Raw genomic sequence first — 26410 nt, forward strand, 5'->3', positions numbered from 1 at the left:
CTCATTTCTACGTTCTTGGTCTGTATAATCTACAGAATCAAGTAGTGCTTTATGGTAGCTGATATAGTAAAATCACTGGGTTTTAGTGAGAGTGGAAATTAGCACCCATGATGTTCTCTATTATACCTAGGTTTCTTTAAACACTTCAGTTAAGGTCTTAGATATTACTACTACACCTCATGACTGGAGAGAATACTAAAATTATTCATAAGTGGGCACAAATATGTTTGTTTACACTAGCCACTAACATTAAGTGCTTACTATGTGTCTGGTGCTTACATACATGTACTTTTCTAATTAATCCTCACACCAACCCTGATGTAGGCAGTATTATCTCTTTTTACAAACAAAGTTGGTTGGCAGTGAGGGGGGAGGGGTGCTCTATCTTGCCCAGTGTCCCTAAGACTGTTTCCAGAACTCATGTTCTTACACTAGGAAACTCAGTATCTTTTACATCATGAAAATTGTGCTTCAACAGATTTTTTACTCTTTTTTTCAAAACATAATGAAATGTTACTAAATACAAGCTAAATTTTAAAAGTTATTGATTATACACTAGCAGATCACCCCTTCCCAAAACTTTTTCTTTTTTCTTTTTTTCTTGTTCCACTGAGTTTTATTGTAGGGATACACACAAAAGATGTCCACTCAATTCCATAGTTTCTTGATGGACATGTTTTTCCTCACTGTCCTTTGGCATGAGGCAGGACTTTGTACTATCTCAAAGTCCTTCTGAGTAACATGGACTCACTGTTAACTCAGAGCATACAGGCCGGTTTCTGTGCACATGCCCTTCACTCCAGCCCGATGCTCCTGACATAAGCTCAGCAATTTTTCTCAGGTTGATCCCCTGGGTCAGGTTGATTTCTGAGAATGAATCTTGAAAGAGTTGAAAGTGTCCAGTCAGGCCCCCTCATTGCGGGGTGGGAACTCAATTTTTCTGTCAATGTGCCCTGGGCAAAGCAGTGCCGAGTACAGGATATCAATCGTATTAGTAGCCGTGATACACCGTGATACTCTTGGTACCCTCAAAGCCATCCTCGAAGCATTGTCTGCTGCACTTCACTGGTCCCTCCAGCAACCCCCTCCAGCTATGAGGTGCCAATCAAGTCGATTTCATCCGTGAAGATGACAGATGAGGATTTTCTCTGCCATCACAGAAATTCCCCAATTAATTTCTGTACCAATTCAGAGCCAGAGATATGAATAAAGGTACAGTCCCTATGATAAGCCAGGGCCCAGGCCAACAGTGTCTTCCAAGCAGCACTCCCTTGGGCTGTGCAATGCCCAGTACTTTGAAGAGCTGGGGATGCTTAGCAGGCAGGTCGATCACTTCTTTGATCTCCTTGATCTGCCTATCCAGTCTACCAATTAATTTATAAGTCGAATCTGGTGCTTTCTTCACCATCATCAGTGACACCAATGAGTCCACCTTGTTGGGTAGGATCTTGTACAAAGTGTAGCTGTCATTTCTTAGAACCACCAGGGAACTGGGTGTCACGTCACTGATGCTGATATTTTTGTCCACATCTACGACAAACTTGTTCTTGGGATGCACCTGGACCAACACTTTCTTCTTATCCATGGCCTGGACTACTTCCCCGACATAGGAGTCCTGTTCCTGCAGCAGCTGTAGCTCCTCCTGAAATCGGCACACTTTAGTATTTAGTTCATTCCTGTGCACCTGCTGCCTCCAAAGGTTTAGGGTCTTATCATTCAAAAACAGCTGCATATGCATCTGGAGTTCAGAACTGTTCCTTGTGGCTTTCCCCCATCCAATTTATATTGCAGGTGACCCTGGAGTTCTTCAATCTTGAACAGATAATACTGGCAGAGTCCACTGCCTGCCTTTTCCTCTTCCGGCTCCATCTGCTGTGGTCTGTCAAGTGCCATCTTGTCTTTTCAGCAGAGAACGCCGGCATCTGCTTCCCTCCCCAAAACTTGACAGCTGTCCAATCATATTTCAATTACAACATTTACATATAGGTTTTACATCAGAAATGTCAAAGTACATCTTTTACTAATGGTTAATGTAACAAAGAAAGACTTCTTTGCCCAGTACTAATACACGCATTATTACTTATTATAGAATTTTCATTAATAATTTTAAATTCAATTTGTGGGAATGGATATACAAAAATAAAGAAGCCATAACATTAATTGATGGTATTTTTCAGCATTCAGCTATTTCTTAGTTTTATTGCAATTTATTGTCAACCTCTAGATAGAAGGGAGAATATGACAAATTTCCATGAAAGCACTCTTATTTTCTACTTCTAAATAATGGGATAATTTAGCAAGATCATTTGGGAGTTTTATTTATTAAAATAGGAATAATGAGCTTTTTCATTTCAATTTAGAATATACTAATACAAGCTGTTCCTAATACATTTTCTCTGTCTTGTGATTGATGCTTTTGATATCTTATTTAACAGGAAAATACCTAAGAGAGAAAATTAAGGTGTTACAGAAAGAGTTGTGGAAACCATGAATAAAGCAATAGAGCCATGATTTTCAATGAAACTCACATAAACAGTTATTATAAAGAAAGAAAATGTAATAGGCTAGTGTTATAAAGACCAGTATCACCAAATTCCAAAATCTCTTTTGACTTCTATAAGGGTCTGCTAACTGTATTATATGAACACAGGTACTCAAAATGCTACTAATAATCAAACCTTTTGAGATTTTGGTGCCAGAATTACCAGTAACAGGATACAAGCAGAACTTTATCAAACATAAATCATCAGTGCCCACCAATTTCAACCTACTAGGTCAGAAAAGGAAAGCATGAGAATTTAGTAACAGGAGAACTCTGTCATTTCTAGTGCCAAGTCTAGGGGTCCTGAGGTACCTCACTGTTCAGGTCAGAGCTAAGAAACACAATGTTGGTTCATATACAATGCTGGTTCATAGAAAACACAGTTTTATCACTTAAAGTTTTTCATTTATTTCTGTGATGTAAGTTTATGCCGTGCTGTTCTTTGTCTCTCCATAAATGAGCAACCAAAAATCGCTCTTATTATTAGCCATTGGTCTAAAATTAATGATAGCTTAAATATCTAAAAATAAACCAACCCCCGCTCTAAGTACAGTAATGTTGCATTTTCAACTAAAACTAAGTATTAACATATCTGGTTTCCTTCAGTGCCTTTCATTTTCCACAGAGAATCAGGTGACTTTGGAGACTGTGTGCTCACATTTAATACAGGAATTCTATGATTTAAAAAGAATATTCAGTTTCCTAGCTTAAGCAAGGCATTCACAAAATATGATACTCAAAGTATTGTTTGGATAAGTTATTACCTAGAAAGGTTTATCAGCTATTCTTGAATATGAATCACTATGAGTACACCACGTAGCAATTTCCTCTAAAGAAAACCAAGCAATTTAGTTTTAGAATGAAAAGATTTGGGGAGAAAAGAAAAGTAGATAGTAAAACAGAGAATTTAACTACTGTTATTCACAACACAGCAAAGAAAAAATCAGAAGTTACACACTTCAGAAAAAAGGGAATAGGCCAAAGACAAATGTTCGCATGCTAGAATTTTTTTTTTTTTTTAAACTAAGAAAATACCTGTACAAGAACAAGGGACACTGAACAAGGGCACTTCACATTTAATCACTCATTGCCAATAGATACTGAGCTCACCTCAGGATCAATCAAAATTGTTAGAAAATGGTCCAAATGAACTAGAAGACTTCCAGCAAGTAACAAACTATACTCATATTTAATAAGCACCATTTACCTCTATGTAGTTTTATATAGTTCTCAGCAATTTGATTTATATGAGAACTTCCTCAGTGAAAGAATAAGATGATTTGGATATTACTATCAATGCACAGTACAGATGTCAATTAGATGGTAAATTCAATTATTCTTAAATTTTAAAACAAGAGTTTCATGCTTTGTTCAAATATAGCTTATTTTTTAAAAAATTCCCCTCTTCCACTCTTATGTTAGGTAATATTTACAATGAGTTTACAGTCTTTCTCATTTAAAACAATGTCAGTATATCTTGCTATAAGATACTAATTTAAGTGACTGTTTTTAACTTCACTATACCCAAACTTAGCAATATGGCTGTGAGTCAAACAAACTTTGAAAAGGAACCTGCCATTTTCATTAACTCATTCAGACTGTAATCTTTGAAATACATATGGCAGATATGCTGAGGCTATTTGGGGGCTACATTTTAGTAAAGTAGCTAGAGTGAAAACTGAAATAACTACGTAACATTTAAAAGAAATATAAGAGTTGCACTAAGAAACCAAAACCTACATATTATGTAACATAACCTTTTTAATGTTGTTTTTGCTAACACGAAAAAAGTTATGCCGTTATTTATATTTCAATTACAACACTGCTCTTAAAACACAATCTATAATCCGTCTTGTAACCAGATCTGAAAAACACATATTAAGACTATAGTCTGTATCTCTGGCAAAAAGCCAAAGTAAAACAGAATAATTTTACTTTCTCCTAAACATTCTGGTAAGGGGAAAAAAAAAAAAAAAAAAAGCCAGATCAAAGTAAGGTGAGGATTCAAAATTGGCAATAAATCCATTATGGACAAACAGTGGCACTAAAGTGAACTTTCAGAACATATTGCTTTCTACATATGCATGTGTGATCTTATTTGAACATGAGTATTTACAAAGATTCTAGAAAGCTAAAACCAACTTGATAACCTAGGCTTTCAATCTTTATTGTATCCCTCATAATAATTAGTTGTCAGTAGTTTCAGCTTAGTATTTAAATATCTATTGTGATTTTATATCTTACTTATACTATTCAGTGTTTGCATAATAAATTTACAAATATTTTAAGTGACATTATATAGCATATTGCTTGTATTTTCCAGAATAATGACTTTGACTTTGAATAAAAACTGGAACATTTGGGCTTTAAAAACATTTTTTTCCCTCAATTTCTAAGTTGTTCTTTTTAGGAAGTCACTGACAGAGATTGAATTTAAAGTAAAAATGTCAACTTTGTAAATTTTGTCAAAAAAGGGATTGCTATAAACAGATTTAAGTGAATACTGTTCCAGACAAATATAATAATCAAGTAGCACTTGACACTGACAAACACTGAACTTTCTTTAAAACCATAGGAGCTTCTATTGTAGCAAATGCAGCACAGAACCTTATGACAAAGAGGGGCTAAAAAGTGAATTTAAGCCAATATAGGTTAGAAAGTAAACAACGGAACTATTAAATTGGTGCAAAAGTAATGGCAGTTTTTGCAATGACTTTTGCATTAACCTATCACAAAATCAACTTCCAGGAGAATATAGTTAATCCTCACAGCTGTAATAAATCTCTTCCTTTAAGAACGGAAGACAACAAAACAATTTTCATCACAACAGTATACCAGTGATAGAAAATGAATCAATTATTCACATTCTAAGAGGTTGTACTTGAGGAGGCTGGGCAGGAGGGTATAAAAGCTTACAAAATCGAAAACATGAAATAAAATGAATTCAAATTAAGACTTCATGGTAACAGAAAAAAATCAGAAAAAGAATTGTTTCGTTAAGGGACGAATATTTTCCATAACTAGTTAAAAAGCACCTATTAAACTGTGCCTTCAGCTGTCAAAATGGAGGTTTTGGATTCCTTTAGCAATTGCAGCATAACAAAAGGCATTTCACAGCATAACTTCAGGGAAAATGTTATCTGATCTGGAATCATACAAAAAGCAATTAAAAACTCTTAATTATTTATAATACACAAATTTTTCTGGGTAGCAGCAGTTGCTCCTGTACTTGCCCTTTTAAAAAATGTGAAACAGAAGCCAGAAAAAGTAGGGGAAAAAATTTAGAGAAGATTAAGAGTAGCAGCGTTAAATAAAACAGCAAATTCTTAAATACATTAGGAGTAAAGAAAGATTAAAACAAGGAAACAGTACTTACTGTGCAACTTTCAATTATACCAAGTAAAGTGCACCACCTAGTCACTGATAACATTTTCCCTATGTTGAAAACACAAAACCTACTTATCGATATTTTTGATATTAAAAAAAAAAAGACATTCACTATTGTAGCCCTGACAACTCTTCCAGTATTTTTAACCATTCAGATGTATTATGTGGGAATATTTATTAACATAATTTTGTTTAACACATTTCTTTCTATACAAACTGAATTTAAAAGTGTCTATAACATTTTCAATTACAGTAATAACACATGAATAAATTATAAATTAACAAAATCTTCATATCTACTTTAAAAAAATCATTTATCAAATGCTAACCTCCAGATTATCTGGAAAATTAAAGATGCAAATTGTTATAAATCTGGCATCCCAATTAAGTTACAATTTTTTAAGGTATATAAAATCTCCCTCAAATTATTCCAAGTTTCACTCCAGAAAATTTTATTTTACCCTTTTCTTAAGTTTACAGCCTGCTGAACATTTTACCCAAATTTGAGAGAACTGCCTGGAGATGCAAAGCACAATAAAATAATTACATGAAAAGAACAAACAAAAGATACCCGTTAAAACAGTTATTTTAGCTGGCAGCACTTAAAATTGGTAATCTGTATTTTTTTTAAGTTGCATAGCTGCAAGATGATTCACTGCTGATTAACTGCTGAGCAGTTTTATTTAAGAGGATAAGAATATTTAATAAATTGCAATTCAGTAGAATATTCTATATTTAATTAAAATGTAATTATGTAATGTGATTTGCTCTTTGGACTGCATTCTGATATTAAACCTTTAATTTAAAAATATTAACATATTTTAGCTTTCCTATGTAGAAGTCTATTTTTCACTCTTGGGGGAAAAAATGGAAGAACTTGAGATCATGGTCTACATTCAGAGAATGTTTTTACTGCTTGATTACATTTCTTGGTTTCACATTTAACACTTTAATTTATAAGAAGTAAATTATATGTTTTTCAATTTAAGAACAGATGAATGCAGGAACATTATGTTGGGGAAAACAAAGAGACCCCAAACTGAAAAACAAAACAAATCAAAACATAACTAGTTGTGCAGCTCTGGAGAACTTAATAAAAAGTAAATCAACTTTGAAATCAGTTAACTTTGGCATCTGAATACAAAATGTTTATCAGTATTACCTATGTAGATGACTATTAAGGGATATGCAGCATTTTCAAAATCCCTGTGTGTCCTTTGTATGCATGTTTGGTACACTGAGTTCTGTGGTCACTGTCCTTTCTTCAGCAGGGTTTTTACCCCAGTATGATTGTCCATCTCTGTATTACCAAGTCTCACAAAACTCAGATTTCTGGCTGAGTATGCCTGCATTTTTGTTTCTCCAGAGACAGATCTTCATATCCTCTTGGTTTTTCAAGCATCTTGTGAAGACGAGAAAACCTGTGTAAAAATAGATTTCTCCATGAACACTGCTTTAGTTACTGTAAGTTTTCATACCCTTACTTACTGTTCTGAAAACTCATAAAGCCAGTGATCTGGAGAAGAACAGATTAAGACACAGAAGGACCAATTAAAGTTTAGTCACAAAAAATACATAACGAAGTCATCCCCCTTTCACAATAAGGACTACACCCAAGTAAAGAATGCACACACACGGAGTTTTAAAATATTTCTCCTAAGTAACTAAAAATCCCAAAAAAAGTACAGCAATTTTCTAACTAATTAAGACCACAAATATTCATGTCTCTCTATTTTGGGTTGATTGTTAAATTCTTATGCTGAAGGATATCGAAAACGTTGAGCTTTATGGCTACATAGTGCCTTACAAAATGTTTTAACAACACTGAATCCTTCTCAAACCCATATACCTTTAATCTAGGACTATTAAAATGTATACAAAAATGTATCACTTGATAAATAAGGTCAGGACAGAAGCAAAAATGTATAAGAGTCAAGATATTCCATGTCTATAAATTCTTAAAAATGACTCTTCAAGACCCACAGAAGCAGACTCCATTGGTTCAGATTTCTGTAGACACCTGATGAACAGAGCATGTAGTAGGCTAGTTTCAAATTCAGGTTCTATATATGAAAACAAACAAATAAGCAAATATAACACTCATATGTAACATAAGAAAATGGAAATGTTGTTGAAGACCAACAGACATATGCATTTCAGCTATGAGATGAGATGTATGCTCCACATATCCCATAAGCTCCCTGTGACACTAAAGGAAAAATTCAGCCGATGAAAGAAAAAAAATTGTATACGACATAATTCCACCTCACAAAAAACAGCTTATCAGCTCTATGGTCTAAATATTTGTGTACTCCCAAAATTCCTATGTTGACACCTAATCTGCAGTGCTATAGTATTAAGAGGTGGGACCTTTGGGACATGATTAGGTGATGAGGGCTCTGACCACATGAATGCAGTCAGTATCATTACAGAAGCTTGAGGGAGTCTGTTGTCCCACCACATGAGGACACACAGAAGGTGCCATAAATGAGGCATGAGCCCTCAATAGACACCAAATCTACTGGCTGGAACCTTGATCTTAGACTTTCCAGCTTCCAGAACTGTAAGCACTATATTTCTATCATGTATAAATTACTCAACTAAGGTATTTTGTTACAGCAGCCCAAAATGCACTAAGAAAGAATAAAAAGACAAATTTTACCTATAGATGAAGGATTTAGATGTATTACTTTGACATGTAAAATACTAAGACAAAAATTTCATTTTGTTAGCAACAGTTTTCAGTACTTCCCTTACAATGCTTCTATAATTTTGGCCACAGTTTCATTTTGTCTCAAACGTAAGGTGACAATGAAGGCATTCCAAACCTTTTCTATGGTGAAATAAAAACATATGTGCACATATATTCAAAATACCACTCCACCACTATACTTTTCTTACCCAGTATTCTTACTTCCATTCACATTTTATTTATTTATCTATTTAGACAGGGACTTGCTCGGTCACCCAGGCAGGAGTGCACTGGTGTGTTCATAGCTCACTGCAGCTTCAAACTCCTTATCTGAAGCAATCCTCTGGCCTCAGCCGCCCAAACCTGGGATTACACTGTGAGCCACAGTGCTCAGCCTCAATTCATATTTTAAATGTGTCAAGGCATATTCTGAGTAAGTTCACAGGAAAGGTTAAAATCTGACCGTCAATTCATATTTTAAATGTGTCAAGGCATATTCTGAGTAAGTTCACAGGAAAGGTTAAAATCTGACCGTCTTTTAGTACTCTACAGTTTACCAAGGCTTTCACATTTCACATGCACATGCGTAGTCTTATGAGACTCAACTGCAGTTCTCATTTCAGGTGCTATTGCTGCTATTATCCCAAATCTTCTCTGTCAATATTCTAATCTGCTACTCTTAAATCATCTTCCACCAATACAGCAACAGAATTCCTTGACTGTGTTTATTACCTCAACACTTTTATTCTCAAATTTAAGAGAAGTTATTGAAATAAAAGGAAATGGGGGGACCAGCACAGGACTAGACCTCAGGATGTCATCTGGTCTAGTTCCTTGCCATCAGTCTCAGCCTCCCAGAAAAGTCCGCTGTTACTGTCTTGAGTCCCTGAACAAAGAGACTCTAACTCATGAAATTTAGCTAATTCTAGGATTAGCCAAAATGCTCTGCCTTGATATAACAATCCAATGCTTTATATCATCTCTGCAAGTCTTTTCATAAAAGCTTTTCATATATTTGAAGATAGCAATTAACCTTTATTTTTTCAAAGCTAAATGATGTCAATTTGATGTACTTATGAAATGTGAAAAAAAAGGCCTATGAAAATACCCAATTGAGGTCAGCATTCAATTCACGAAACATTTTCAGATAATGCAGAACCACGAAAAACTTAAATCAATAGAACAAAACTAGTTTTTTTTTTTTTGGTTGTAAAATGCAAATTTATTTTTTGCCTACTATATAGACAGGCACTTTATTACATGCTAAAAATATAAAAGTGAATGATTAAATTGAATGAATAAATTTATGATGCGACTTTTGGAAGAAAATATTCCTACCTAAAAAGAGTGAAATTGCTAAGAGCAGTCTTTGGAACCAGAACGCCTGGGTTCAAATTTCATCCCCATCAACAAACTAGTTATCTGACCTTGAAAAGTCAAGTTTCTTAACCTCTCTATACTTAACTTCTTCATCTGTGTAATAGGAATAGTAATGGTACTGAGCTCAAAAGGGTTATTGTAACAATTAGATGAGTTACTAACAGATGTAAAATGCTTACAACAACATCTGGCACATAATAATACTAAATGATTAGAACTATTATTTTTTGGTTTGGTTGTTTTTGAGAGAGTCTCGCTCTGTCGCTCAGGTTGAAGTACAGTGGCATGATCTCGGCTCACTGCAACCTCCACTTCCTGGGTTCAAGTGACTTTTTTTTTTTTTTTGAGACAGAGTCTTGCTCTGTCGCCCAGGCCAGCGTGCAGTGGCGCAATCTCGGCTCACTGCCAGCTCCACCTCCCAGGTTCACGCCATTCTCCTGCCTCAGCCTCCTGAGCAGCTGGGACTACAGGCGCCTGCCACCAGGATCGGCTAATTTTTTTTGTATTTTTAGTAGAGATGGGGTTTCACTGTGTTAGCCAGGATGGTCTCGATCTCCTGACCTCATGATCCGCCCACCTCGGCCTCCCAAAGTGTTGGGATTACAGGGGTGAGCCACCACGCCCGGCCTCAAGTGATTCTTGTACCTCAGCCTCCTGAGTAGCTCGGATTACAGGTGTGCACCACCATGCCTGGCTAATTTTTGTATTTTTAGTAGAGACGGAGTTTCACCACACTGGCCAGGCTCGTCTTGAACTTTTGGCCTCAAGTGATCCACCTGCCTGAGTCCTCCCAAAGTGCTGGGATTACAGGCATGAGCCAGCATACCCAGCCAACAATTAGAATTATGTAATATTTTTAATGTAAGTTTTCTATGCAGTAGCCTAAGTGTCTGAAACATACACACACACACTCATGCACCTCAATGAGTAAATGAATAAATTAAAATTATAGTTTAGAATGTATAATTTGGGCTAATGCTTCAAAAAGTAATTACAAAAAAATTACCTATAAAACAGGAAGCTGATGCTTAATCTGAAGGGTGCTCAGGGCAAGATCTATTTACTTCAAACCATTCATCTATGCAGCTAGAAAGGAACAAAACCAGAAAAATTGAGATACTTATACTAATTATGTATATCATGACAGTCACAGTAAAAATACTTACTTCTTGACTTTAATATATTTTTTGCAGAAAAAAATCAGCATTTTAAATTATATTTGGCATACATAAGTAACAGATAAGAATGTTTATTATATTTTGATTCTACGCAATTAAGAAAAAAAACTTTGCAAAAATATGCTATAAAGTCCTTTAAAGTTCAAATGGAACTACTTCCAAAAGATAATCTGAAGAACTAGCACTTTACTAATATTCAAAACTGAATGACAAATTCGGATAATTTCTCTTTTCAAAACAGTTATTCATTTATGCACATTATCAAGCTGTTCATGTCACCTATAAATGTAATAAAAAACAGCTTTTAAATTTTAATCCTTGCCAATATTTATCATTTTTAAAGCTATATTTATATGTGATTATTGAATATTTAAATTCTAGCTCACCATGTAATACATATACACACAAATAAATATACCATAAACCATTTGCATTTATGAAGTATTTCATGATCTTATTTTATTAGAAGCTAAATATTAGGGTGCATATGATCATCGTCATTGTAGATCTGCACTGTCCAACAGAGTAGACAAGAGCCACATACTGGTAATTTAAGATTTATTTAAATAAAATTTAAAAATCCAGTTCCTTAATCACACTAGCCACATTTCAAGCGCTCAACAGCAACATGGCTCATGACTACTCTAGGGGACAGCATAGATATAGAACATTTCCATTATGGTAGAAAGTTCTATTTCACAGTACCATGACAGACGACAAAATCAAAGTCTAGTAACTAGCTATTACTTTCCTAACAGCTAGCAAGTTATCCAAGCAAGATTCAACCTGTTCAACATTTTCACTGGTGACATATTTCAAATCTGGATATGCCGCAAAGCAACAAGGCTTGGTTAATATACTGAAGGGCAAAATTAACATTTATCATCCTCATGTCCAGAGAGGTTGGTTTGGTAGGAAAAGGGATAGATGAAATTAAAAAGAAAAAAGGTAGACTACCACATCAACAGGTTCTGTCAAATATCTGAATTTCAGTTGCCATTAAAACTTTTGTTCTCTAAATATATACCAGTTTGGCTTAAGACGTTGTTTTCAGCCTGCTCTCTACCACTTGGCCCTGGAAGTTCCATTGTGTCTACCAGAAAATCTCTTAAAACGAAATTCTGAGAATCAAACAAAATACTCCAGATGTGTTAATTCATAATATATCTGAATATTATCTATTTGCAATCTAACATGAGTACTCCTTATTTTACAACCAGGTAATTCTGGCTCATCATGAGAAAGTAATCATTTAAAACTCCAGGTCCTCTTCACATAAATGTCTATCAATCTACTTATGTTCCATTCTAAGCTATATTTATTTGTTATTTACATGATATTACCTTCTCTCAGACCTAGCAGGAAAGCACTATCCTCAATTTGGTACTTTTCATTCCTAGGCATCTTATTACTCTATATAACTATATATGCGTATATTCTAAAACAACATATAGTACTGTTTCCATGTTTAAAACAGTTTGAGATTTGCAATTGTAAGTCTCTTGTTTTCACAATTTCACTTTTTGTTTTTTGAGACAATCTTGCTCTGTCGCCGAGGCTGGAGTGCAGTGGCAACATCTCGGATCACTGCAAACTCCGCCTCCCGGGTTCAAGCAATTCTCCTGCCTCAGCCTCCCTAATAGCTGGGATTACAGGCACCACCTGACACACACCCAGCTAATTTTTTTTTTTTTTTTTTCCAGTAGAGACAAGGGTTCACCATGTTGGTCAGGCTAGCCTTGAACTCCTGACCTCAGGTGATCCACTAACCTCAGCCTCCCAAAGTATTGGGATTATAGGCATGAGCCACTGCACATGGCCTGTTTTTACATTTTCATTGTGCACAGCATTCCATTATATAAATATACACAATTTACATATACATTCTTTTACTGATGGATATTTTCAATGATGCTATGAATATTCTTTGAGATAAGGAGTTTGTGCCCAAATACAAGTTAATTTCCTCATTAAGCACACTGTTTCAAATCACTTAAAAAAATCACAGCAAAGCTTTCTCAATGAAAGAAGCATAGTGTTGACTTAACTGGCAGAAACTCCTTATTGCCTTCTGGACTTGCACTTTAAATAGTAGCACTGTCTTACAGCAAAAGATCAAGAGTTTCTCTAGGGCATACATGCAGAGGTGGAATTACTGAGTTGTAGAATATGTACTCCACACAGCTATTACAGAGTTATCTACAAAATATGCCTATTTATATTATTTATTGGCCAATTGAGGGTCCTTTTTTCTGAACTGACTGATAGTTTTCTAGGAAACTATTATCCAGGTATTTCAGTTATAATATACAGGTTTTTGACAAACACTGCTTTCCACAAAACTGTAAGCTAAAAGTAACCGGGCTTGGGGGCAAAGTCAGGTTTAAGGCAGACTACTCAAATAACACAATTTTATCACCAGAACAAAGACATGCTCATTCCCAATAAATAGAACACTACTGTAAATATGTTTTTTTTAAAATGGTGAAGTTAGCTTTACAGAAAGAGGATTAAGGTAGGATTGAGACTGCTGAGTTACAAAGAAAAAAGCTAATGCACAAATTGTGAGAACTGTGAAATAAGGACTCCACAACAAAGCCCATGGTCTAACTAAACTAAGAGTAAGAACACGGGGAGATGAGTATACTGTAGCTGTTATCTGATGAAGCAGAACATTAATGTGCTGGAAAATCTTAGGTAGAACCAGTAAGATCCTGATTATATTGTCTTCACTCTCTCATTTACCAATTGCAATGAGTTCAGTGCATTACAGAAAGTCATAGAGGGAGAATATTGTTTCCAATACCAAACTTCTTTTATTATGTGGGTTGAAAAACAATCCTAGTATAAAGTCTAGTTTTTCACTTTTTTGCTGTGTCATGATACAAATAAGTTTTAAATTTTAATAGAGCCAAATTTATTAATCTTGAAATTATTTCTTGGGGAGAAGTATATCCCAGACAAAAAAATAATTCCCTACCAAGAGGTCAAAAACATTTCCACTATCTTCTTTCCTCACCACTTTAGATTTTGGTTCTCAGAGGCAGGTGTTTAATCAACCTAGAATCGACTTTTATTTCAAATGCAAGATAAGGACTCAACTGTTTTTCCATATCAATAACCAATTGATTCCAGCACCATTTATTGAATAGTTCATTCTTTCTCTCCTATACTGTAATTCCATCTCTGGCAAATCAATTTTTTTCATTTATTCAACATTTATATAGCATCTATTATGTATGTGTCAGCACTCGTTTATACCCTTACAGTCTATGAAGCTGTTTCTACTGTCCTCATCTTATGAATTGAGAGAGAAAAAAACTAACTTGACCAAAATCACACAGAGAATTAGTGGAGGAGCTGGGATTCAAATATTGAGTGTCCTGACTTCAAAGTCCATGCTCTTAACTCCCATGCTATGCTTTCTCTCCAGATAGGCACAAGTGTTTATGGACTTCATTCCGTTCCACTGGCTCACCTGTGCCATTTCCATACTGTCTTAATCAATATGGTCTTATAATAAATCTGTACAGGACAAGTTCCACCAACATGGTGTTCTTCTTCATGAGTGTCTTAACTGTTCTTGGCCCTTCACTCGTTGGTCCCCATGTAGTTTTGGCAGCAACTTGTCAAATTACATGAACTAACCAGTTGAGATTTGACTTAGGTAGTATTAACTATATAGATCAATCTGAGGTAAAATGACATCATTATGACACTGAGTCTTCCTATCTACAGTATGGTATATGTCCAGATTTATTTCAGATTGCCTATATCTTTCAATAAAGTTTTCAAATGTTATCTAAAGTCTTACATATCTTTTATAAAATTTAATCCTAATATGCCTTATAGTCCTTTTAGTCTCTGTTGACATTAATGTTATAGTTTAAGATATATTTCCTTTTTTCTTGTTGCAATATGAATGCAACTTATTTCCATAGGTTGATCTCATATCCGGCAACCCTGTTGAACTCTCATGAATTTTAATAATTTATCCAGTATTTATTGTTAGCTTTTATTTTAAAATCATTAATATGCAAGGATAGAATTTTACTGAAAGCTTTCTCACATTTATTAAGTTAATGTTTCTTTAATTTGTTAATGTAGTAAATTACATCTACACATTTTCTATCTTACAGTATCTTTGCATTCCTAGCATAAATGCAACTTGGTCATGAGGCATTATTTTAGATATATATTGTTAGATAGTTATTGTTGAGTTGGGTTTGTTGATATGTTTTTGGACTTTTATATATATGTTCATAAATGAGAGTGCTTCCTAATTTTCTTTCCTGTACTGTCACCTGAGTTTGGTATCAAGTTTATACTTTTCTCATAAAATAAATGGGAGAACCACCTTTTTCTACTTTTTTGAAGAATCTAAGGTTGTTAGCATGGTGTTCTCTGGATATCTGGTAGAATTCATTGTTGCACTGTCTTTACAGGCCTGTTTTTTCTCACTATTTTTAATTTCTACTGCGTCTGAATTCACATTCCTCATTTTTTCCCTCTAGAGGCAATCCTGTTCTGAACCAACTGGTGGTTTGTGGGTCTCTAGTATGTCATTTTAAAATTTATTTTCTTCTCTGATCTTCATTATTTTCTTCTATTTTCTTTGTGTTTATTCTGCTGTTACTTTTCTAATTTCTTAAGTAAGAAACTTGGCTTATTGGATTTTCAGCCTTTCTTTCTACTGTAACATGAACCTTCTGAGGATCACTCTAGGTACTTGTCAAAAATATCACTGTAATTCAGTTCTGAGTATTTCCTGCATTCCATGATGATTTTTTCTTTGATCCACAAGTTACTCAAAAGTATTTATGAGGATTATTTACCTTTTTATTAGTGACATCTAATAGTAGTCAGTGTACAGCATCCTATATGGCACCAATTCTTTGTACTTTGCTGCGATTTACTTTATGGTCTAGGACATGATCAATGTCTATAATACTTCATGTGTGGTTGAAAAATATGTATTCTCTAATTAATTGATGGGCACAGATACAAATATGTATACACATCAATTAGATCAAACTTGTTAACTGCATTGCTCTATTTTTCTAGGTCTTGATGCATTTTTTGTGTATGTGGCTTGACTCAATGAAAGGTATATTGAAATGTCCCATTCTGATGATAAATTTGTCAGTTTTGTCTGAGGGTTTTATAAATATTTTGAGTTATTAGATACATAAAAATAGAATGTCATATACTTTTTGTCATTCTATAGGAATTCTACCCCTAATAATGCTTTTTGCTGTAAAGTTTGCTTTGTCTAATACTACCAGTTTAGCTTTGCAGATTTTCTTTTAGTTAATATTTGCCTGGATATAGTTGTCTATCCTTTTACTTTCAAATGTTATGTATCCTTATGTTTAAATGTGTTATCAACTACCTATCCCAACCTTTCAATCTGTTTTTCAGCTAGTGGGTTTGTTCTATGTATATTTACTATAACTGATATCTTTGGATATATTTTTGTCTCCATATTTTGTTTTACTTACTCTGTTTTCTCTAAGTTTTCCCCCACCCTATCTTTAAGTATTAAGTACCGTATTTTCATCAGGTTGAAAGTTATACTTTTCTTTTTGTGGTTACCTTAAACTTTTTTTTAACCCCCAATTTTTTCTGTATCACTCTAAAAGCAAGAAGACCATATGAGAAAGCAGACAGGTTTTGGAGTCAAGCAGATTCCAAATCTACTGGAATCTCAGCTCTGCCATTTACTAGCCTTGTAACCTTGAGGAAATTCCATACTGCCCCTTAGCTTATTTCCTCAATTGTAAAATGCAATGGTTATAAGGCTTACATGAGATAATCTATTTAAGAAGCTATGGACAATAGCTGGGTCATAGCACATGCTTTAAAAATAGTAGCCTTTTGGATACAAACAGATGTGGGTTCAAGTCTTAGTTCAAGTAGAGAAAAAAGATCATTAAGTTTTAAGAAGTGTGTGTGAGACAGGGAGGGGGTGGTTTCAATGAAGATTCCTTTTCAGCCCTAATTACAATGTTAGAAACTGTGAGAATAATCTTTTACTCTAATACCAACTTGGTGAACTTACCCTTTATGATATATGCATAGACAAGGCAGTCGTGCTATAGTATCTCCCTGCTGCAATTCTTCAAGGCATATTGCACATTCCCCAGCATCTTTACTCAGTACATCCTCTGAAGAAAGATAAAATGAATTCAGGGCAATAAAATTATCCATCAAATTGAAAAAAGAATTATGTGAATGCTAATAAATAAAAAGTTGTGATTCTACCTTACTTGGCATACTTTTTCATCAGAAATACATAAAACTCAGCACGTGTATCTGAAATACTATTCATAAATGACTGAATAATGTTCACCTTTACTCCCAGTGTCTCGCGTTTTCATTTCTATTTTACTGAAGCATTTCAGTAAGCAAAAACAGTACAGAATCACCCAAGTTGTGCAGATTTTGCTCTATAAGTTTATCAATAAGCTAGTTATTTGTACCATGAATTTCTTTTCCTTTAATGTGATCAAGATAGTTCAAAGAATTTTACAGTGTAATGTGGCAAAAAAGACATGAAAACAAAATACTATAATTTTAAAAATTACAAAATAATAAAATTGGGTAAGTACAAGAAATCACCGCGAATGTGGGACTTTTAAAAAGTTGCTTAACTCAGGAAAATGCAAAGGAATATCAAAAGTTTTGTGTAGATTCTGAAAGAGACTTTTGGAAATTTGATGACTTCAGAATTGGATGCAGCAATTCTTCATAATCTTTTCCCATGACAATGCCAAGCCTACTCCAGGTATTAATTAGAGTGGCTTCCAAAAGATCTGCAGGGTATTTAAAAACGAACAAACAAACAGACGAACAAACAAAAAACTCTATGGTATGCTTAAAATCTCCAAGGGTAAATCTCTTCATAATACAAATTTTTCTTTTAAAAATTATATTCTAATGCTAAATTTTAATTTTTAAAAGCAGTTTGCTTAAAATAGAGTATGTAAGCCAGATTTACTTTGTTACTCTTTTTTAAACGCAGAACAAAACATGCCATTACTGAAGAACATGGATAAACTGCTCCAGAGTATATGTTCTTCGTTTAGAGAATGGAAAGCTAAAGCAGGAACATGCAATATGAATTTATACTATAATTAACAAATTACTGCTTTTCAAAATAAAAAATCAAATATGCTAAACGGGAAAGACTGCATCAATCTTTATCTAAATTCTGAAAGAAACAGAAAGGCAGGGAAGTTTTCTAAAGTTATATATTTGTTTGATATGCCCATTCTTCCTATAAAAACCAATCAACAAATTCGATTGTGTACATTATCTGTAATAGTACCTTGCAGAAAAATTCATTCTATAAGAAGTGGTTCTTCCCTTTAATTATTCATTTGAGACTGCACATTAAGAGGGAACACAGACTCTATTTGGTCTACATAAGAGAAGTTACCAGGAGATGATTTACTCAGAAGGCTGGAGGAGGTAACAGGGCACCTTCTGCAGAATAAGCAAAGGCCTCAGCAAGAAGGGTGTATATCAGCTGAATGGACTGAATACCTTAGGAGTGATTTCAGCTAACTACTGGGCAGCTCACAGGCTAATGTATTACAATCAGAAACTTAAGCAGGTAAAGATTTCTGGACAAGCAAAGCTGGATAAATGGAAAATGTTATTACCACTTCCCTGAAGTGCCCTCCCTTTCCCCAGTTTTTTTTTCTCTTGGCCCTAGAGATCCTACCCACTACTCCCATTCCATCCTGCACCCCATGCCTTTTCTCATCCTCTTGATCTCCATTTTTCTCTTATTGTTCTGGTATCTTTCAATAGGAGATTCAGATAGGGAACAAGTTTAATGTAAAGCATCTTACTGATAGCAGTGAGAACAAAAAGAAAAAGGATCTAAAGGAAACACTAAAAAAACCTGGTAAAGGTCTATAATTCCAAGTAATACGGTATATTCTCACCACTTACATATTTTTTCATCACAAAGATATACCATTCTTATAAAAGAATTATGTGAGAATAAGTTTCACAACCAATTTTAAAAAGTCAACCACCACTTTTTATCAAACCTAAAACATCAACGGTCATAATATGCACCATTAGCTTATATACCACCAAATAAAAAAAAAAAAAACGCTTCCATTAAACTATGATGCAACATTGATTTTAGACGTATCTCATTTTCAGAGCTCTTCAAAGTCTGAGATGAGAATATTTTAAAAGGTCTAAATTTTATCCTATTTATAAGAAAATTTATAGTACAACAAAGACAAATCCAGCCTACCTATAACTAACAGAATGATACATATTTTAAGAACACAATGCTTAAAATTGACAGGGACGAGACTTATCCCTCAGATGCTTTGCAGGTACTAATTTTAAACAATCTTTTTAGTGTAATTCAGAATGCTGGGTTAAAGTCATTTAAATGATAAGCTCCCTTAAACCCTAGCAATAAAAAATAATCAGAACTGTACTTCAGAATTGTATTTTCTGTTCAAGAAAAGTATACCTGTACACAAAAACATCCCGAACACACTGATTTCAGTGTAGAAACAGCCTAGTGTCTACTAAAAATAGCTTCTAGTGAAATAATCTCTGCTCAGAAAATTAAATGCTAATGTTAACATATTGTAGCCACTGATCAGCTGCGTTTTGATGAGCAACTCTGAGTTAGAAGATAGTTCACTCTGACTTCAAAACCTCATGATTACAGCTTCAAATAGCAAATGCTTAATTTTCACATTTTAAAGTCTTGTTTCCACTAGAATGTGTCTTTGTAGGTTTAAAAACACTTTCAGTTTTGAAAATTCACTGTGGAATGTGATTAATTTTTGCCTACCTGAGGGTTTGCTAGAGTAGTCCCCTCTCTCACCCCTATAATGACACTTTCATTCAAAGGAAAGTTTTGAGCTTTTGCCTTCCCATAGGTAACTAGGTTTCACAATTTTGAAAGACTTGTTAGTAATGTAATACATTCATACTTAAAAATAGGACCTGGAAATACCACTAAACCCAGGATACTAAAGCATCTTCAAGACAGTTGGGAAAAGATAAAAAATCTAAAGATCAACCAGTTGAAAACATTCATGAAGATATCACCCACAGGGATTAAGAGTCACACTTCGGAACCGGAATATCTTGGGGTAGACTACTAACTAGCCAAAAGTGATATTAAAGAAGCAGAGAAGGGAACACTCACAGATTTAACTACAATAGTTGGCTAGTCTGGATTCCTCCTCCACAAGCAACGATCAATGGAGACACGCGAGATTGTAAATAGGGAACTAAACGTGTTGCTTTATAAGACATCTTAACATCTACAGTACCTCAACATCTATAGTAGTAAATGTTAAATAAGCGCATTGCTTACCAATTTAGTGCCTTGTCTTATTCATGTAATCTATGCATTAATTTAGATGTACTGATTACAGGAAAAGAAAAGTTAAAAGACTGGACAAGAGCAACGATTTTTAACCAGAAGTGGGCACTAGAATCACTTCAATGGGTGCATTTTCAACATTTAACAAAAAATTGTATGTACCTGAGCCCCATCCCTGGAGATTCTGAAATATATGCCTGCCTCACAAATGCGATTGCTATCAAAGAATAGCTTAAGTAGAAAGAGTCTAAGATTTAAAGTTGAAAACTTAATATGAATTTCCATTCTCACGAACAAAAATGTTCATCAACCTCAAGTTTCCTTTTATTCTTCTGCTAAAGGTACTCAAAATATTAGAGATGAAATTTTAAAGAATTGTATGAAAAAAATTAAGTTATAAAAAACACTAAACAAAATGTTAGTTATTACCAGATAGTACTTCATGCACCTCTCCAAAAACAAAGTCAGTCATCTTCCTATTTCTTTTGCTCTCCATCTTGGTATTCCACTTGTTTCAAAATTAAACACTGTCATCAAATAACTCCATGAAGACCACAAACTTAGGCACCTATTGTAACTGCCAGGTTGGAAACAACTCCAAGCAGATGACGCTGCCTAATTAATTTATGTTTTGGCTTCATTCCATATTTTAAAAGGATTAAAAATATGCACTTAACGTGCTTTTGACACATTTAAGTCACATGTTAATCCTATGAAGTAATAACTATTGTCACCTTCATTTTACACATAAGGAAACTGAGGCTCAAAGAAGTAAAGTAACTTACCAGAAGTTACTAAACTAGTAAGTCCTGGTGTCAGGATTCAAATTTAGACTAAGTCCTTGGCATTTTTCCTACTTCATGAATTCTGCTACAAGAAACAATTTCACTTTAAAGTAACACAAATATCAAAGCAACTGGACTGTTTTAAACAACTAAGTTTTAAATAAGCTACATATTTAGAGGAAGTGCTGTCAAGACTGGTCACACGCTTTATCTTCTGGATAAAATAACTGAAATGACCTTACAATTAACTGCTTACACAATTTAAAACAGCTCTGTACAACAGAACTACGGAGGGTGATGAAAAAACATTTTTTATCTGTGCTGTCCACAATGGTAACCACTAGCCACATATGGCCTGGAAACAGCACTTGAAATGTGGCCTGTGAAACTGAGAAACTGAATTTTTAATTTAATTTTGGTAAAATATGAAACTTTAAAATATATAATGGGTAATGAATACACATTTATAAACTAGTTACAAACTTCTGTTACTTGATATTTCACTTACAGCTTCTCAAGCTCTTAAAATATGCATTGTCCAAAGAAATTACTTAAAATTCAAGCAGCCAAATATGCAAAATTAAAATACTTAGCAGGTCCAAGCACATATCCATATAGTTATTGCAGATCAAGACAACATGAAAAAAAAAGAAAGCAAACAGCCAAAATTCTTAAAACAAAAAAACAAAAAAACAAATCAACAAATAACACTGAATTTGTTAGGCAGCCAAGGAAACTTCATGCGAAAATTTCATAATCATCACAACTTTATTTTCAGATCAAGCATCCAAACAGGTATATGATCTTTTCAGCAAAATACAATGCCAAGCACTATTATGGATCAGGCATTTTACCTGAAGACTTATTTTTTGTTCTTGAACCCTCAATGATAGCAGTAGAAAACAAAAGCAGCTGAAATGTGAAATAATCCCTAGAAAAATCAAGAATTAAAAAAATTTACAACATTAGTAAAAAGCAATTACTCAAAGAACAAAAAATTGGGGCTCACAAGTTTTAATAAATACTTTCATATATTATCTCTTATAGGTATAAAAGAATGTAACAATTCTTTCAATTACAGATCCATGAGCTATTACTGTACTCAAATATAAATAGGCTTAGAAATGATATTTAACAAAGGGAAGCTGCCATTTTCACTGTAAGATAAATATATCAATAAAAATATGGGAATAACATTTATCAATCTGGGCTTCTCTGCCTAGATGCCACCAAAAATTATTTTTTCAATGCTTCTCTAGTTTAAATGTAACTAAGAATTGATCGTTAAACATGTAGCTACCCTTCATCTGCACTGTTAGAAACTTAATGCAAAATTAAGACTAATTCTTTAGGAGGAAATAAAATTTGTTTTGATGACTTTTTTTAAAAAGTTTATACTCTTGGGGATATTCTGGAAATTGAAATTTGGTGAATTCGCCAAGAAAATGTAACTAAAATAAAATGGAACACAAATCAGAAACTCTAAAAGCTACAATATACAAAAGGAACACTAACTCCACACTTTGACATAGCTTTCTTGGGCCTTTTTGCTCCTAACTTACCTTAAAAAGCTAACTCAGGATTAAGTATTTTATAAAGTTAAATACCTCACAAGTCACAAGTAGTCACACAAGTTGTCTAGGAAATTATTAGATTACCAGGTTATTTCCCAACCATCAAATCAAACTAAAATAATTTTCCTATGCCCTCTAATTGTCACAAATCAACAATAAAGTAAAACTTAAAAACAATTACACTGATTTGTTAAAGCCTAAACAAATATTTTCCTAAATGAGTTGTCCACATGAACAAGAAAAAAAAAAATGGAACTGCTGAATACAAACCAAAATAGAATAAAGTATACTTTAAAGTAAAATTTCAGGTTCATTTCTCTTCAATCGCTATGGAGAGAAAAGCATCAGTCCTGAAAAAACAACAAAGCTAATATCCTTATCTGATTTTCAAGCTTATTACTGTATACTTTTAAAATTAGACAAATGTTTACATTTTAATGTATGTAGGCTCATAGTGGCAATAAGAGTCCAGCAATCTGGGTAATACATAGCAATTTTTTTTTAAAAATGTACAGTTTAGTTTCAAACTCCAACTTGTCCAATTTATTCTGGAATATAATGGGATAATAGTACCTACCTCACAGGGCAGTGGTAGAAATAAATACCTCTCAAATGCCTAGCGAGATACCTGGAACAGAGCAGGTATGTTCTGAACACTAGGTACGTGATTATTGGCAAGAAAGGAGTCTGAGCTTGTTTTCTGCAATCTGAAATGGTAATAATGATAAAACCTGCTTGACCTGTCTCTTAGGATCCTTATGAAGATCTAAGGAGATAATGCAAATGAAGGTAGTCTCATGGAAGAAGAACAGGCTTGAGCTTTGGACAAGTCACAAACCTCTTTGAGCCTCATTTTCATACAATAAATTGCAAGTCATAATACCTACATCTCACACGGTCTTTAATACTGATGATTAAAAAAAAATCTAATGAACGTAAAAATATGTAAAAGGCACTAAATGTTAGCTGAATGTAAACAAAATTTTACTACAGCAATATTGAAATAAGCTGGAAAATGCCAATTCACACAGCTATTACAACATGCAACAATAAATATCAAATGTTACATCAGAACTATCATTAGATTTATAAATCAGGATTTGATATCATTTTGTAAGAATGAATTTAAGGAGTAGTATTACAATGTACATATCTACTACTGCTTTTGTTGAAAGTGAAGTATGTAAGTAAGGCTTTTTCTCTTCCGCTTCTTCTAGAGGATGTGAGATAATTAGCAGGCCATAATCAGTATGCACGGGTCACAAACTCAGATGCCGAAAGATGCAGCTCATCTTAACTGTTTTATAAGAAAAAAGAATAACACAATTGTAACAATAAATGCCTGTTGAATTTGGTCTTGGTTTCAGGGATTTTTAGAGAATGGAAGCAAACTGGTACATGCAGTCCTATCAAAAAGGGGCAGCTGCTGTTAAGAGTAGAATGCCATGGGAAAATAAAGGCCCAGGATGGCCAGATGTACATTTAAAGCAGGTGGAAATGTATATTCATCTGAATACCTATATTCAGATGAATATTCTCATTTGCAAATGCTCAAAAAACATTTCTGATACTGTGTAAGCAAAATAAAACACGGTTGTGAGTCAGATGTGGCCAATTCTTTGCCACCTCTGTATTAAAGAAATAGGGTAAATTCTATGAGGGCAGGGGACCTTGTAGATTTTGCTTATCCCAGCATGCAGCATAGTGTTTTGCACATAGTAAGTGCTTAATAAATATTTTTGGAACAACTAATGAAGCAACAGATCTCAGAAGACTAAGGAAAACACCAAGCAACAAGTGAAGAGCCAATGAACAGAGAAAATGCTCCAAAGCAATGGGTTGTTGTTGCCACTGACTTGAGTGAGCACTCTGACTGCTTGTGGTTTTGGTGACTCAGCTGAAGTCAGACCTTTTTTTTTTTTTTTTAATTTTTAAGTGTATTAACTTCTTTACCCAGGAAGTTCATATCAGCCACTCAAGCAAAAAGTATTGAATATATAAATATGCCAAGTTTATCAATAAATGCTTGCATGTTTATTAGTATATATGGGAGAAGTATTAAAAGTATGTATGAACCGGAAAAATATTTAAAATGTCCATTCCTGAGATATTAAGGCAAAACATAAAATTCTAACATATTTAGAAAAATCAAGTATCTAAGAACCAGCAGCTCTGGCTAAATTAGAACTTATGCAACATGAACTGAGAATTCTTTCTTGATCCCCTTTACCTTGCTCCTAAACTACTAAAATAACTGTGACTAATCGCTGGATCCTGAAGAATATAAATCTAGATTCATCTGAAACCTCAGGTAATGTAACCATGTGAAAATCAAGAAACAGTAAGTGTGATTTTTTTTTTTTTTGTGAGACAGTGTCTTGCTCTGTCACTTGGGCTGGAGTGCCGTGGTACTATCTCGGCTTACTGCAGCCTCTGCCTCCTGGGGTCAAGCTATCTCCTGCCTCAGCCTCCAGAGTAGCTGAGACTACAAGCATGCACTGCCACAGATTTTTTTTTTTTTTCTTTTCTTTTTAATTGTTCCAAGGAAAGGGTGAAAAACACATTGATTTGGAAAAAGGTTTATTTTTTTTTCACCGGACTTGGTCAATGTCCTCTAATCCTTAAACCGCCCAAGCAGTCTGCAGTACCTGAGTGAATCTAACAGAACAGGAAGGAAGGCTGCTCTCACTGACACTGAAAGCACTGGAAAGAAGCCAGGGTTGGGCTGAAAATGAAAACTCCCCCTGCTCCAAGGAACAATTTCAAAATTCAAACAAAAAGTCTTCGTGTGACAAGCTACTGACCAACAGGCTCACAAAAGAGAAATAACTTTCATTCTATCTTTTTCTATTTGAGAAAAAAGATAACAGTATGACCGACATAGGTAATGGCAGATTCTATAACTTGTAACATTACGTAACTGAGAAAGATCATTAACTATGTAAGCATATGCAGGGATGGATGAGGGGGAATCACACCAAAAAATTTAAATAGGCACCTACTACAGGGGCAGAATAAATGAGGGAAGACAGGAAGGAAGGAGACAACAATGATGACAACTTTAGCAGTAAAAGTTCCTAGCACTAAAAAACCTGTAATTTTTCAATTTAATATTTCAGAGGCAGTGAAAAAATCACTGCAAATAATGAATTAGTGGTCTACAATAAATACCATGTAAGTAACTCCAAAGAAACCAAAAATCATTAATAAAACCGTAAGAGGACAAATCTAGAAACTCTAAAAGTAAAATTATAGAAGTCACAGGAAGAATAAAAGGAACAAACAAAAAATAATCAAATAAATACTAGAAGTAATCCCTAGGCTGAATAAGACTAGATTTTAGACTGAAAGGGCTCATGAAGTCTCAAGCAGGATGAATTACGAGATAGGAATAGGGTGAAAAAACACTTAAATAGATGCAGGATTAATTAGAGATGGGAGTACAGTGAAAAAACGAAAAAATTCTGGCTTTCAAAAATAGAAATTATGATGTAAG

The 26410-nt window shown here is 34.1% G+C and overlaps 1 pseudogene across 1 annotated transcript in view; it reads right to left on the reverse strand.

Annotated features, from left to right (window-relative positions):
• Positions 1 to 602: 602 nt before the first annotated feature.
• The window catches only part of LOC105533700, a 93586-nt pseudogene continuing 67778 nt past the window's right edge, over positions 603 to 26410 (reverse strand). The window contains exons 3-6 of the transcript XR_001005154.1: positions 17241 to 17346; positions 11008 to 11087; positions 1803 to 7350; positions 603 to 1731 (exon numbers count right to left, since the gene is read on the reverse strand). The product of XR_001005154.1 is annotated as a 26S protease regulatory subunit 8-like (transcript). The remainder of the gene's footprint in view (positions 1732 to 1802; positions 7351 to 11007; positions 11088 to 17240; positions 17347 to 26410) is intronic.

The sequence above is a fragment of the Mandrillus leucophaeus genome, unplaced genomic scaffold (genome assembly GCF_000951045.1).
Source record: "Mandrillus leucophaeus isolate KB7577 unplaced genomic scaffold, Mleu.le_1.0 Scaffold128, whole genome shotgun sequence".
NCBI classification, from domain to species: Eukaryota; Metazoa; Chordata; class Mammalia; order Primates; family Cercopithecidae; genus Mandrillus; species Mandrillus leucophaeus.